This window comes from Lichenostomus cassidix, chromosome 4, assembly GCF_008360975.1.
Source record: "Lichenostomus cassidix isolate B80296 chromosome 4, HeHo_3.0, whole genome shotgun sequence".
NCBI lineage: Eukaryota > Metazoa > Chordata > Aves > Passeriformes > Meliphagidae > Lichenostomus > Lichenostomus cassidix.
Window position 1 is genome coordinate 30,030,711 of NC_139484.1, and position 14,070 is coordinate 30,044,780.

The 14,070-nt window shown below is 37.6% G+C and overlaps 1 long non-coding RNA gene across 1 annotated transcript; it reads right to left on the bottom strand.

The window, feature by feature from the left end:
- Positions 1–152: 152 nt before the first annotated feature.
- On the bottom strand, positions 153–7,926 carry LOC146438190 (uncharacterized). Its single transcript, XR_014852031.1, has 3 exons — positions 7,834–7,926; positions 1,350–1,418; positions 153–467 (listed from the first exon to the last, which is right to left on the bottom strand). It is a non-coding gene; the product is annotated as an uncharacterized LOC146438190 (long non-coding RNA).
- Between the last annotated feature and the right edge of the window lie 6,144 nt (positions 7,927–14,070).

The window sequence follows — 14,070 nt, forward strand, 5'->3', positions numbered from 1 at the left end:
GTTACTTATACAAATGAATAATATGGGGCACAGGGAGTAGAACCCTTTTTTATTTTATTTGGCCATTTCATGGGTAAAAACAATAAGCAACTATTTGGAATTCTGGTCTAGAAGTGAAGGCACATCTTTTATTTCAGCTTTTGCTAGATTTTTAGTACATAAGTACATTAGCATTTATATTAGATTTTGACTTGTATTTCTTCCTATCTTGCAGTTCTCTTCTTCATGGCATGCTTTGGGCATCAGTTACAGTTCAGGGTAAGAACTCTGGTTTATTGTGAGCATTCTTTCACAATTATATTCTGCAGTGAAGCTGTTAAAAAAGACAACAGTCATGGCAAACAGTCTGAGGTAAAGATGGATGTTAAAAACATTGTATGTCCATTTCTTTGGGGTGACCCTAAACCTTTTGTCAGATTAGGAAGATGACTTTAGAACTGTGTCTTTCTTGAAACAGCATGAAGTCCCTGGAAAAGGAATGTTTGCAAATGTTTGTATTGAAACAAAATTAAATGCACAAACTAAACTTAGCATCTTTCCTTGTTATTACACCACCACAGACAGTAGACCTCACACTGTTGAAATGAGTAGAAAAAGACCTCTGTTTTGGGGGGTTTCTTGGTTTGTTTAAATTTTATTTTACTAAATGGAAGAGAAAGAGCAGAAAGAAAGAAAGGCTGCTGTAGCTGTGTTGACCTGTTCCTGGCAAAGAACCAAGGAGTGCAGAGGTGGTGGCTGTAGTAAAGGATTTGGCTTTTTTAACTGCCTTAAAACTAGGGTTCTCTGGGGAATTAGTGCATCAGAATTGTTTGTTTTCACTCATCATTAGAAAAGTTAGACCTTTCATCTAGAGGAGATCTGACCAACTGTATGGTTAAGTTTCTAGAAAACCTGGGAAAAGCTTTATAGACAAGCTGTCCCAAACAGCCCAACTAAAAAAGCTATCTTCATTTCTTGGGAGGAAGGAAGATCATTTATGTGGTGAATAACTTTTAATCCTGTAAGTTTTGAAAAATTCAAGTTTTGTACAGATGTAGAAGTAGCTCCAAACTTACGTTCATGTAAAAACATTCTGATTTTGCTTCATTTATGTTCTCTCTGTATAAATGGTTATGTCATATAAAATGAGAGTACATTGTCATATTCCAGTTAGTGTCTTGAGCACAGGCTGAATACACTCTTTGTTCCCTTTCTCTTTGAGGAGACTCCAGCTATGATAAGTCTGGGTATGAGGAACATCCCAGTAAAACGAAAAGAGGAACACCTCACTCGTGAGTCTCATCAGAACTTTCACAGATGTGCCCTGAGGGGGATTCAAGGTACCCTGAACTGTGGGACACTGGCAGTACCTGGTCAGTTCCTCTGTGCTTGGGGGGCATCTTGGGAGTGTGCTGGTCTTCCTTGAAGGTTTGTGGTGCCTGCAGGGTAGAATCAGATCCCATGAGACAGAAGTAGGTAGCATCAGCTGAGGACCTGAGCCTTGACATCTGTTTAAGAATGGTGCTGTGGCAGGGAAAATTGTATGTGTGTTCTGATACAGATTAACTGGTAAAATTGATTGAAGGCTTCTGACAAACATGTTAGGGTGCTTATTAACCCTACATTGCATACTTCAATTCTATTGGAAAATGTTAATGAATCTTGCCAAGACATGCATCTGTTAGATTCCCTTCCTCTTTTGAAGTTTTGAATTATTCATGTTACTGCAATCTGGGTTTCCACTGATGTTACCTTGTAAGCAAGTAATTCCCAAAAGGTAAACTTCAGGGGTGATTGAATATTGAAGGACATAATCTATATAAACATGAACTCTTCAGCAATTGGCTGACAGGAAAATTCAAATCTAGTTCTTGAACTGAATTGAGAACTCTTTCTATTGAAGCTGATGGGGGACTGCTGCCATACTCCCCATTGCTAACTTTGAGAAGAATCAGCAGCATGAGTGAAAAAAAGTGCTGCAAGGATCTTCACTAAAGATATTGCTATATATCAGGACACTAGAGTTCTATTAGTATTTGTGATATGGGATTTTCTAAGTTAGGTTTTGAACTCCTGTGACTAGAGAGTCTTTCAATAAAAAACAGTATTGTAGATTTCATAACAGTTCTGAAGTTGTTAAAATGTTTTTCAAAATGGAAAAACAGGTTTTGTTTCAAAAAAGGAGTATAAGTAAAAACTGTTTAAACAGTTTCTGCTATAAGCACTTCTTATGACTGTGAAGAGCTATATAGACCCTGGAGCTGAGAGAGGAAAAGGGCAAGATTGAAAGGTGGAAGATTGTACCTCTCAAGTGGATGGACCATATTTCATGGTTCTTGGAGTCACTGAATTAGGAATCTTTTTGAAAAAGAGGAGGAGATTTGGAAGAACAGGGCAGGCAAATCAACTTATAAAAGAAATCACAGCAGTAAAGGGAGAACAACTGACATCAACATTGCACTTGGAAAAAGCCAACAAGTTTGGAGTCTATTGTGTAAAGACTTCTGGAATCATGGTAAAAATGTGTTGCCCCTCACCTGACATCTCACTAAAGACAAAAAAAGCTTTTAATCCCTGAAGAATGATTTACCATAGAAGATAATTTTCTTTCCTCTCTTTTTAGCTCTGGGAAGTGTACTCCTGAATCCTGTGTGTTGACCTGCTAAAGCCAAAACTGAAAGGGGTAGGAAAGGGAGGGCTCATCTCTTTTGTTTATATGTTTCTAAGGCAACTTTCAATGAACAAAGAAGATTATTTTTTAAAATACCGTCTCTTATAATAAAAGTCTCATGCTTGCTTTTCAGAAAAAAAAAAAAAGTGCCCAGTGCAGGGAAAATTCCCTGTGGGGTGAAGGACTTATAGAAGAGTCCCATAAAATAGTGTAAACCGCAGCACAGAATGTTAGTAATAATGAGAACAAAATCCTTATTTTAGACCACAGACTGTGTTCTGTGTTACTCAATATACTCGCAGAGGGCTACCTAAATCATCATCCCATCTTGCCAAGCTTATTAAGTAGCAGCTGCAGTACTAGAGATGGAAGAGAGAGTCACTAAAGTTTTGTAAGGGTGAGAAATGCAGGCTCCATGCAGCAGCAGCTGCCAACTGATGCACTTTCATAGAACAGTGGTTGTAGGGGTGGCTTTGTTGACATTTCTGATCTGATTATCATTAGGAGAGAATGTTAGGGATGGATTTGGTGTCATATGTCCCATCTTCAGATTTGCAGCATGACGAGTTCTAAATGAAATATAGTCGCAATAAGAGAACTAGTATTTTTTCCATATGTAATGTACTGCAAGATTCCATTCTTTTGTCAACAAAGATAACCCTAGTATTGCTAAAGATTATGAACATGAGCAGGGAAATTAATTTACCAGACATTTGGAAAATAGAAGAAAATCATGGTGGTGATGCAGTTTTCTGCAGCATGCTATAGCATAAATTATACATTTTTCAAAAACCCAACTGCAGAACATTTCTTTGGTGTCCCTAATGTTAAAAGATTTAAAGGAAGATTAAAACTGACAGACTGCAGTACTGCTGCATAGTTAGCTATGGACATATGCTGCAATTTCCTCGAGCCAATACAAAACCCCACAGTTTTTAATCTTATACCTTTAGGCTTTGTATCAGAATAGGAGCTGGCAAAGTCAGTTTTTTCCAAGTCTGATTCAGCACCTTCATTTGGAAAGTCTGCCTTGTTCCTAATCTGAGTACATTATGGCTACATCATATACTACCCCAGTGTCTGTTTATATCAATTCAGTAACATAATGTACCAGCATTGACATGTGCAGTTGAGAATGAGGATCTGCAAGGTAGAGGCCCAAGAAGCTGGCTTTTTTCTACATATTATTGCATATGCCAGTCCATTCCCCACAACATGCATAATTATACTTTTCGGAAAGAAGGTAGTATAAGAAAATGTCTAAATCTGCACATTTAAATTTACAATTGCATAAGATACATATATCGGAGGTGTTTTTTAGCAGTAGCCAGTTCTTGCTCAACTTGTTAAATCTAAGCTCTGCATTCTCTGAAGTCAGTTTGCACATTTGCTTCCCTCTCTGGAGCCTAGCTGCCTGTCCCAGTCTTGCCTGGGACAGGTTTTTCTGCTGGAGTTGCAACTTTAACCACTTCCACTGAATTTGGACATAGCAGGGAGTGGGTTTCTCTCAAATCCCGCTGCTTTCCTTTCTCTGGATTGTACTTGTCATCTGGAGTGAAACAGAAAAGCCATAGTAGTTGACTGCTGGATATGTAGCCAACAGAAAAGGAATTTGTCAGTAATTGTGCCTGAAATATGTTAATTGGAGAGAATAAATGGATAATGAAGAATACAGGAAGTTAAGTGATGATTAAAGCTTGTAAATGTATAGGAAATGTCAAGTGATCTAACATGAACATAGCACTGAAAGAGAAGCTGTAGGAGCAGAGCTCATTTGAGAAGCTTTATACTTTTAGCCACTCAAAGAAATAATTTTGTGTAGAGTACAAAAAATGCATCAGAGCTCTGCACTTGCACTTCACAATTCAGTCACACCTGAATTCTGCTTGGCATGGTTCAATCATGGAGACCTACTACTTAGTGTTTCTAAGTTATGAAGTACATTGCAGATCGGAAGAGGAACAGCTGTTTGGCAAAATGAAAAATGTAGATAACACATGTCTAGAAAAGTATTTTATTTTATTCTTAATATTTGGGTGATCTTCAGATAAAAGGCTTTTTAGTCAGAAATGTGAGAAATCATGCTACTTCTATCTTCCTAAAAATGGAGAGAAAACAAAGTAAAGAATAAGCTATTGTTATGTAATATCATGCAAGTAGGTTAAAACTTGGCAAAAATAATTATACAAAAGATGTGGCTGAGCATGATCTGTATGACTCCTGTTCTAAACTTCCTTAGCTGACTCTCATAAAACACAAATTTAACCATGGAATTGATTATTTACTGCACATTTAGGCAACTTTTGCACAATAATTGATCACAAAAATTCCTTTTGCTAATGATTTTTATGTCACTTGATGTAGGTGTGTCTGTATATTTATATGGCTTGTGCTTCAGGACATCCTGGATGTACCAAAGAAATGCTGACAAATCAGATCATTCAACTGTGAAGTTCTCCTTGTGATTCCTGCTTCTCCATTATGGCTTACATTATCACAGTACTTCTAATTCAAGCTCTCATATTTTTATAGAGGGGAGTAAGAAAGAGTAAGAAATATTGCTTAAGTTATATAGCCCAAGGAAAGAACACAAGGAAAATTATCATGGGATAAAGCAGGATCTAAGGCACAAAACCACAGCTGCTAATTGTTTCTACATAAATAGCAGGTAGGCAGGCATGAGACAAGGTAGACCTCACAAGGTAACTGTGAGAACAACTACTTAATTGTTGTTAAATTCTTTAAAGACTTTAAAGCTAAAGAAGTATTTGAAAAAGTCCAACAGCTTTTTTTTTCCGCTCCCTCTCCTGCTCCAACTGCTTTCAGGTAAGAGGAGAAAGGAAGATACCATCCAAGTAAAATAGTCCCACCGTATTTGTAATACAAAGAGAGAAAAGAAGTTTTATATAGTTTTCCATTTTAAGGCATTTTTACAGATTAGAGTACCAGCAGGTCTCTTTTTAGCTGTCTTTTGTGCCAAAAGCTAATACAGTCAGTACCAAATAACTAACAGAATACAATTTCAGTGTGTCCTATTAAATGTGAATAGGTGTGCATTGAGGGCAGCTCAAAACTAAATTTTACTAATGTTAGTAAGTGCTTACAGAATATATAAATGGAAGCAACACTAGAAAAAGGAACATTTTGCTAGGATAGGAAGGTTTGTATGGAGTCAGTGCTGGAAATGTAGCATTTTCCTTTTCTCCTTTCATTGATCTGACAAAAGCATTGGATGTGGTAAGTTGCTGTGGTTTTTGCAGCCTCACAGAAAATTCGTCTCTATAAGTAATTCGCAGTAGTCTTCAGGACTGCTTCATATGAGTAGCAAAACAATTTCAGCAGACTGACACTTTCCACAGGATAACTCAAAGGGTCCATCCTGTAACTAGTCTTGTTCATGCTGTTCAGCACAGTGAGGTACATGATCACTGGGACCTTCAAATAAACATTTGGATTTCTGAAATTCAGGAGAGTCACTTACTCTCTCCTAATAGTATAGTGGATCTAAAAAGGCTAAATGGACAAGTTAAGAATTCTTGATTATAGCCACACATAGTTTATCCAGTCCAATTTCTGATTTACAAGTGCTGGAACACAAATTTATTCTTCTCCAGACAGCTTTTAATTTGGTTGTCAGATGAAAAATTAGGGCTGCTAGAGGGAACAAGAATAAAGAGTGTCTTTTGACCCTCTAAACTGAGCTCCATGTCTGAAAGCTGCTTGTTTTTTTGGTATTTGCTGAGTAATGAATACCTACTGAGAAATGGACCCAGAAAAAAAAAAGCATTACTGGCAGGCACTTCCAAGAAAATAGCAGTCTTGCATCAGGCTCTCCAGCAGGTGTATTAAAGTTTTGAGCTTACTTTGTCATGCAGGATAAGACTTTGGGAGCTGGACAGAAGATAAATCTGTGGACTGGAGTTCTGCCATGGATACACCAGCTGTCCCTTCTCTGGAGGACACTGTATGATGAGCTGATCAGTGGCAATGGTCACACTTTATGTTCACCAAGGCATCACTGACTAAAGTCCAGCTGTGACAGACCACAGAAATTGTCCATTTGAACTAAATACAAGTGCTCAATTTCCGTGCAGTGAGGTCAGATGAGTTAACAGGAAGCACAGGTACTGCCTGAGGGGTTTCTGAAGTTGCAGATGTGCTCCTGACTGCTTGCAACACAGCATGAGGCTCTTCAAGATCCCAGCCACGTGTAATGCTGCAAGCAGCCTGGCTCTTTGAGGGAAGACACAGTTCTATCCAAACTCTTTGACTGGAAAATCATTCAAGTCAAAGGATGCACCCAGCAGCTGGAGTGCCTTGGCCCACTGACTGAATGGTAGTGTAGATTATTTAATGGCTGTGTACTCACCAACATTTGATTCACCTATGCCTTGTAATGCTGTCATCCTCAGCTTTGAGAATTTTCCTCTGCTGACATCAAGGCTTATATTAACTATTATATTGCCCTTAATTTTAAGCTTGCATCAAATTGTAAATAATAAGCTTCTAACTACTTGAGTCAGAGGTGAACCTATCAAAACCACATTTGCTTACAGTCTAACTTGGATTAAAATTTTGTGCTCCCTCATGAAATCTCTACAGAAATTTCAGAATTGGAAGGGAAATGTGAAAATTAGATGTGAAATTGCACAAGGTTCTCTGGTAGATATGTGTGTGGCTTTTTTTGAGAATTTAGTGACTTGAATTATCCTTTATTTCCCCCCTCAGATCAGGACAATACTACACATACTTATTTGAATATGGTAATTGGCAACATAAATAATAGATTTAAACTGACAGTGAATGTGTGCTAAAATACCTGCTAAGATTAAACTATGCAAGACAAGTTTGTTTTTATGTGGATAGTTGTCTGCAGCAAAGGGACAGTATGAGATGATTCAACAACATCAGTGTTCTGAAGTGTTACAGCCAAATCTGCCCAAGCGTGTTCTGCCTGAGACCTAGGTCTCGTAAATTTGACTTTATGTAAGTCCTGAGATAGTACTTTTATACCATAAACTTTTTTTCCCTGTGCTTACCGCTAAAAACAGCTTAAGTTTTGCAGAACTCTCTCTGTGTAATAGAATGAGACTAAAATCCTCCTATTATGCACTCATTAATATCTTGTATTATGAAGGTGAAAGGTGGCACCATTGTTCAAACAGGACAAAAAGACTCTGTACCTTCAAGTGCTTACAATCTTTGGGCCTCCTCCCTCCTGAAGCAGAGTTCTACAGTTGACTGTAAAAGGTGCAGGACTCTATTCTAAATCATCCTACAAAACATTAAGGCTCTATTAAAGAAATGTACTCTTGCTAAGGAGCTGAAGAAAAAGCCGCCAGTCTAACTTATTCCATATAACCAAGAGGGTGATTAAATGTTCCAAATATGCAGCAGTCAAATGTCCCATTTCTGCTTTAAATCTTTTCCTTTTATAGGCTGTGGGTTATACTCCCTGCTTTGAAAACCTGTGCTGTTTAGGAACAAGAATTTATTTACAGTTTTAAAAACTTGCAACTAATCTTGGATGAATAGTCTATTAACCTTTGGCAGAGAAGTTGTAATTTTAAGCCAACACGTAACAGTATTTTGCATTAGTTTAGGAATATTAGGTACTTTGAGGGGTTAAGAATGAAATATTTTCCATGATTCATATCTCTTTTAGCTTGAAAAGTCAACAACTCAGTTACAGTGTAGCCAAAAGGGGTTTTCAGTCCAAAATGTCTCATTGCTTGCAATTAATTTGGGCTCTTGCAATTAGGGTTTTGTATCCCAATGCATTAATGCATGAAAGCAGCTGCACAATGAGTAGTGCCACATGTTTGAACTAAAAATAATCTGTGTATATTGTTGCTGTGCAAACAGTTGTACATTTTGGTCACTGAAGATAATCTCTGTGTTAGAACAGCAGAGATGCATGCAAGATGCAAATTGTAGAACTGTGAGAGAACACTTGTGTGTGCCTGCTTGTGCCATTTCCCCACACCTTGTCCCTTTTTGTCTTCGCAAGTATGCTGAATCCTGTTATTTAAATCCATGAGAAAGTACAGCAAAACTTTTAGTGATAAACATACTTAGGCAAATGGAAACAACCTTATTTTCCATGAAATAAGGATTTTGGAGCTTAGACTACTGACATGGTGCATTAGAGAGGGGAAAAAAAGGCTGTGCTAGTTTAGAATTAATTCTGTCTTGCAGACATATCTATGGGAGAAGGTAAAAAATCCCCACAGCTGAAAATGTCATGCTTTCCAACTTTCTGAGCTCAGTGTTTCTTCCACTATGCTGGTTTTGGCTGGGGTAGAGTTAATTTTCTTCACAGTGGCTAGCTAGTACAGGGCTATGTTTTGGGTTTATGCAGAACACAGGGTTTATAATATAGAGATGTTTTTGTTATTGCTGAGCAGAGCTTACACACCGCCAAGGACTTTTCTGCTTTTCATACTGCCAGGCTGGGGAGGAATTTGGGGCATCATCAGAGGCTGGGAGGGGCCACAGCCAGGATAGATGACCCCAACACACCAAAGGGATATTTTGGGTCATATGATATCACGTTCAGTATATAAAGTGGTGGGGGGAAGGAGGAAGCAGGGGACACATTTGGAGTGATGGTGTTTGTGTTCCCAAGTAACCATTACACATGATGGGGCCCTGCTGTCCTGAGATGGCTGAACATCTGCCTGCCCATGGGAAGCAGTGGATTAATTCCTTCTTTTGCTTTGTTTGTGTGTGCTGCTTTGGCTTTCCCTATTAAATTGTTTGTATCTTAACCCACTAGTTCTCTGGCTTTTATCCTTTCAATCCTCTCCTCAGTCCTGCTGGCTGGGGAGTGAGTGAGTGGCTGGGTGGTGCCTGATTGCTGGCTGGGGCTAAACCACAACATCCACTTACAGGTCAGTGCTTTGTGGCAATATTGAAGAGTCTGTTTCTCAAGAAACTCCAGAAAATTTATTCTTATCCCCATCCTGTTAATATTCATGAGTGGCTTGCCAATGGATGACTCCTTTATCCAGACTTCGGGTCTCAAAAGTACTTGCTTCTACTTCCAGCCCTGCACCTTAATCTCTGATCCCTATTCCAAAGTAAATTATACAGAGGAAAAGATTATGTCTGGTTTGTTTTTTTTCTTTTGTTCCAGTTTTGTGGCCTACACCTTACACTATGCACACTGGTGTGTCTTCAGTGCAATACTGCACTAGACCAGAGCCTGAGTCTTCACACATGCTGGGAACGGCTGGCAAAGTGCAACATGATGAAGGAGACCATACCATGTTCCATTAGAAGACAACAGGACTGCTAACTCTCACTGCTTTATTGGTACTAACATCTCAGGCAAGTTGCCTTGTCTTTATTTTCCAAGCTTCAGTACAGTATGATGTGCCTGACTGCCGACAGCCATAACTGACAGACTTTGGCTTCTGCCTTTCAGCATGTGCCCTTGTCTCCAGTCAAACAGCTTGGATTATAAATTTCCAGTGGAAATTATGAAACTTCATTCCTGCAAGTAAGCAATGATCTTATTTGATGGGATGCATTTGCAGGTGGCTCTTGATCACCAAAGCTGAACAGTCCCTGTATGTCATGTCTGAGCATAACAGAATGCCAATAGTGGTGAAAAAACATACCCAGTTATAATGCTAGCAGATAATTTGTAATAGAGGATGTTATAATTGTGGTTTATCAACTAGGTGCTTATAACCATTTACTGTCATTAGATAAATATCTAATGTTTTTAATAGTTCTCTTATGTCTGTTAAATTAGGTCAATGACAATATATTATCAAGCTGATACACGCACTTTCTGGTTGCCTTTCTTCAAAAAATGCAGCATCAATTAAATACTGACAGTGGAGAAAGAGGGGCTGGGATCCTGCAGCTGAGCACACAAGAAATGCAGGAAAGAGAGAGAGAAGTGTTTGATTTCGCATTCAGGAGTCAAGAGAGGAAGTTTTTAAGTCCAAAGTGTTAGCTGCAAAGAGGCTTTGATTTGTGACAAGAAGCTGACTGCTTTTGCATCTGTTCCTGAGAGAATGGGAAACAAAAAGGAATATATTCTCTTTAATTAGGATTACAGCTAAACCTGGTAATTAACTACTTCTAAAGGTGAAAATCCTGACTATTTGAGCCAGAAAGAATAATGGTATTTGAGTTCTTCTTTCTCTTATTTCAGACATGGTCTCTACTTTTAACTCTGATTTCATTTGTCTCTTTTTGATTTCTTTCTCTTTTTTTCCCTTCTGAGAATGAGATAAGAATAATATGTGCCCATGGAAGAACTTGCATTGTACAAGGGTTTCCACTCCATGTTGGCAGAGAAGTAGATGAACTTCTGGCATCTCATTTGTGCTCATTTGGGTTTGTTTACTGACAGTGAACAAACAAATAAACAAAAGCTGTGAGATAGCAAATTTCTTATTTGTACTTTTGCCAAGGTGTACTTGTGTACTTTCTCTGTGCCAGGATTTTCAGTAACGATGGCGTTAAACTGTACCCTCTTCTCCCTTTGGTCATAGCTAGTAAGCTCATTTATTTTTATTTAAATTGGCTATTTTAGAAATGCTGTTATCGGTTAAAACAGCTTCTCTTTTCTCGAATAATATCATGGTTGTGTGATTAAATCAAAAGTTGCAAAAAAGCTCTTGAAATGTAGAGCTAGAGAAAAAGATGTATGAATTTCATAATGTATTAAATATTTCTGTGTTTCCCCCTCTCTTTACCATAGAAGCTTGTTTGGACAATTTTTTTTTTTAGAGGCTTAAAGAACCTATACAACCCGTATCCCTTTACCTAAGTTTTATTCTCAAACTTTAATTTAGTTTCCATGAACAAAGGAATCAAAATATTTGTAAGCACAGAAAAAAGAATTAGGATTCTCAAGAGTATCTGGAATTGTTGTGTGCCTTTAAAAAAAAAAAAAAAGTGGTAGCTATCAACCCATGAGAATTTCTCTGTTCATTTAGATAGAAGTTTTGAGAACCAGCCCCAGGCTTCAAAGCCTACCTTCAAAACCATGTAGACTGTGGGGAGCACTTGGGAAGATTTCATGGCCAAAATGGAATCCAAATATTTAGGTTTCAAAACCTAAATATGTCCAGTTAATAAACTGTCAGCATTATTTTTTTGTATCTAATAATTTTTTTCAATTGGGTCTTGCTGACTATTTTTCATCAGAATCCACATCCTAGAACCCTCTCTTTGTAGATTATGGAAAGAATGGATATCTCTTTTGAATATAAAAGCCTCCTTGACTAGGCTGCCCGTCCAGCATGTCCAGCACAGATGGGAATTTCCTTCTCCGCTTGGAGAGATATGGAATCAGAAGGTTGCAGGCTATCTCAGAAACTGGACTTTCTGCTTTCTGCCCCCTTTCCCCTCTTTTTTTTTTCTTCCACAAGATGCAGCAGCCTGAAGTGTGGGCATAAAAATGCATTATCCAGTAAATCAAAGGATGATCATCAGAAGGTATGTGACAATTTAATATCTTATTGGTCATCATCTGTCTGGGGTGGAGAATAGCCCAAGCATGTCAGCATTTCATATTAAACAGTAGCTAAAGAAATAATACACTGAATGCTGGGACGAGGAACTGAAAAGTAGTGCTTCCCCCACTTGCAGTTCCTCAGGCTGCGTGCATCTAACCTTCACTGTTGCAGAGATATTCTGTCTCAACAGCAGAAACAGAATGTCCTCCCCCATCCCCATTTTTTGCACAGCAATATCCATGGTCTGACCAAAGTCAAACTTTCAGGACCTTAGAATCAGGGAAAACTTGTTTATGAATCCCAAGCCACCTCAGATGTGGTCTAATCAAGAGAGTGCAGCTCAGTCTGTGTATGAATGTTTTTGGCTGTGCTCAGTTATGGGATATTTTTAGTCTTCATTTTAGCTTTGCTAGTAAATGAATACAGGTATGTGTTGACTCACAGTTGCTTAAACATATGAACTACTGTTTTTACATCTCCATTGTGTTTACTGCCTTGGACTCCAATGCCTATATGCTACCATCTAATTTATTCTGCTTTCCCCTCCATATCCTTGGAAAACTCAGCCTTGAGGAAAATTAGATCCATCTGGAAACATTCAAAAATTCAAGATTCAGACACAAGCTTTGAAGAGGAGGGCTAAGTACTAAAGCATTTCAGGTTCCACGATAAAGGAAGTAATACAGAATTTTGTAAAATTTCAGTTTTGGATTCAAACACCTAAATTCCATTTCATGGTCACATTAGGCACCTAAGTCCTGCTTTTTCCATATCTTCTAAACAAACATAAGGGTTTTTTAGCAAGTATTCTTTATTGGCATACTCAAGTTCCTACTATTGTAATTCTCTGTAAAACTGAACACATTTAATTATAGAGTAAAAAAATGTTTAAGAAAGGGAAAATCCCTTTTTAGACAATTAGCATCAAAATGCCATAACAAAATTTAGACCCCAAAAAAACTTAATGTCTATAATTTCTGGTGCATGAAGAACTGGACTATTGGTTCATTTAGACTTTCAGAAAGCTGTAGTATTCTAATAAAAATATGCATACTGCTCATATTGATTTGCACTAAAATGGTGTCCATGTAGCCCAACTGCTGTGTGAGATATATTGGATCTTGGGAAAGAAAAAAATGAAAAACAGCATATGTATATGTAAGGAAAGATTAAAAGTGGTGGATTTAAAATGCATAGAGCTATTAATTTTTTTTATTCATTGAAAAAGGTTAATAAAAAATGGGACACTATCTGATACACCTGTAACTGAGCTGGAACTCTTACCTGCATTTTAGATAAGTCATGCTATAAAAAAGGAAGTTAAAATGCTTTTTCTGAATCACCTAAAAGTACTGCTTAGAAGTATAAATTTGACCAAGCAGTAGAACTATTCTTCTAAAACATAAAGTCTCCCTAGGTGAGATAAGGCAGTAAAGATCATTTGTGATTTCCAGTGGCAGATAACTGTTTCATAAGTAGTGTAAAAGGCTATTGATAGCCAATAGAGAAAAAGAAAATCTATTTTGTTTGTTCAAGTGAAATAAATTATTTACAGGACATGATTCTGCAGTAAATAATTTGTTTCTATGTTCAAATGTAAAGAACATTCCTTGCAGCAACTCTTCACAGAGCATAGTTTGGCATAGTTTGTTTTGCTTGTGGGTTGGATTTTTTTTTACTAGGAATCCCAAAGGAATCTAAATATAGATAGTGTGGATCTGAATCAAAAATGGTTTCCTTTCTGTTTGTTGAATTGACAAGCTGCAAACAATTTATGAAAGAAAAAAGGCAATTTAACTGTAAAATGTGAACTAGTCAATCTAGTGAAACCTGATTGAAAGAAGGATGAAAACAAGCACGGAGTTCCATTAGTAACAGTAACGCATATTATGTGAGGAAGAACAGAATACTGTTATGCTGATTAGAAAAAAGTATGTA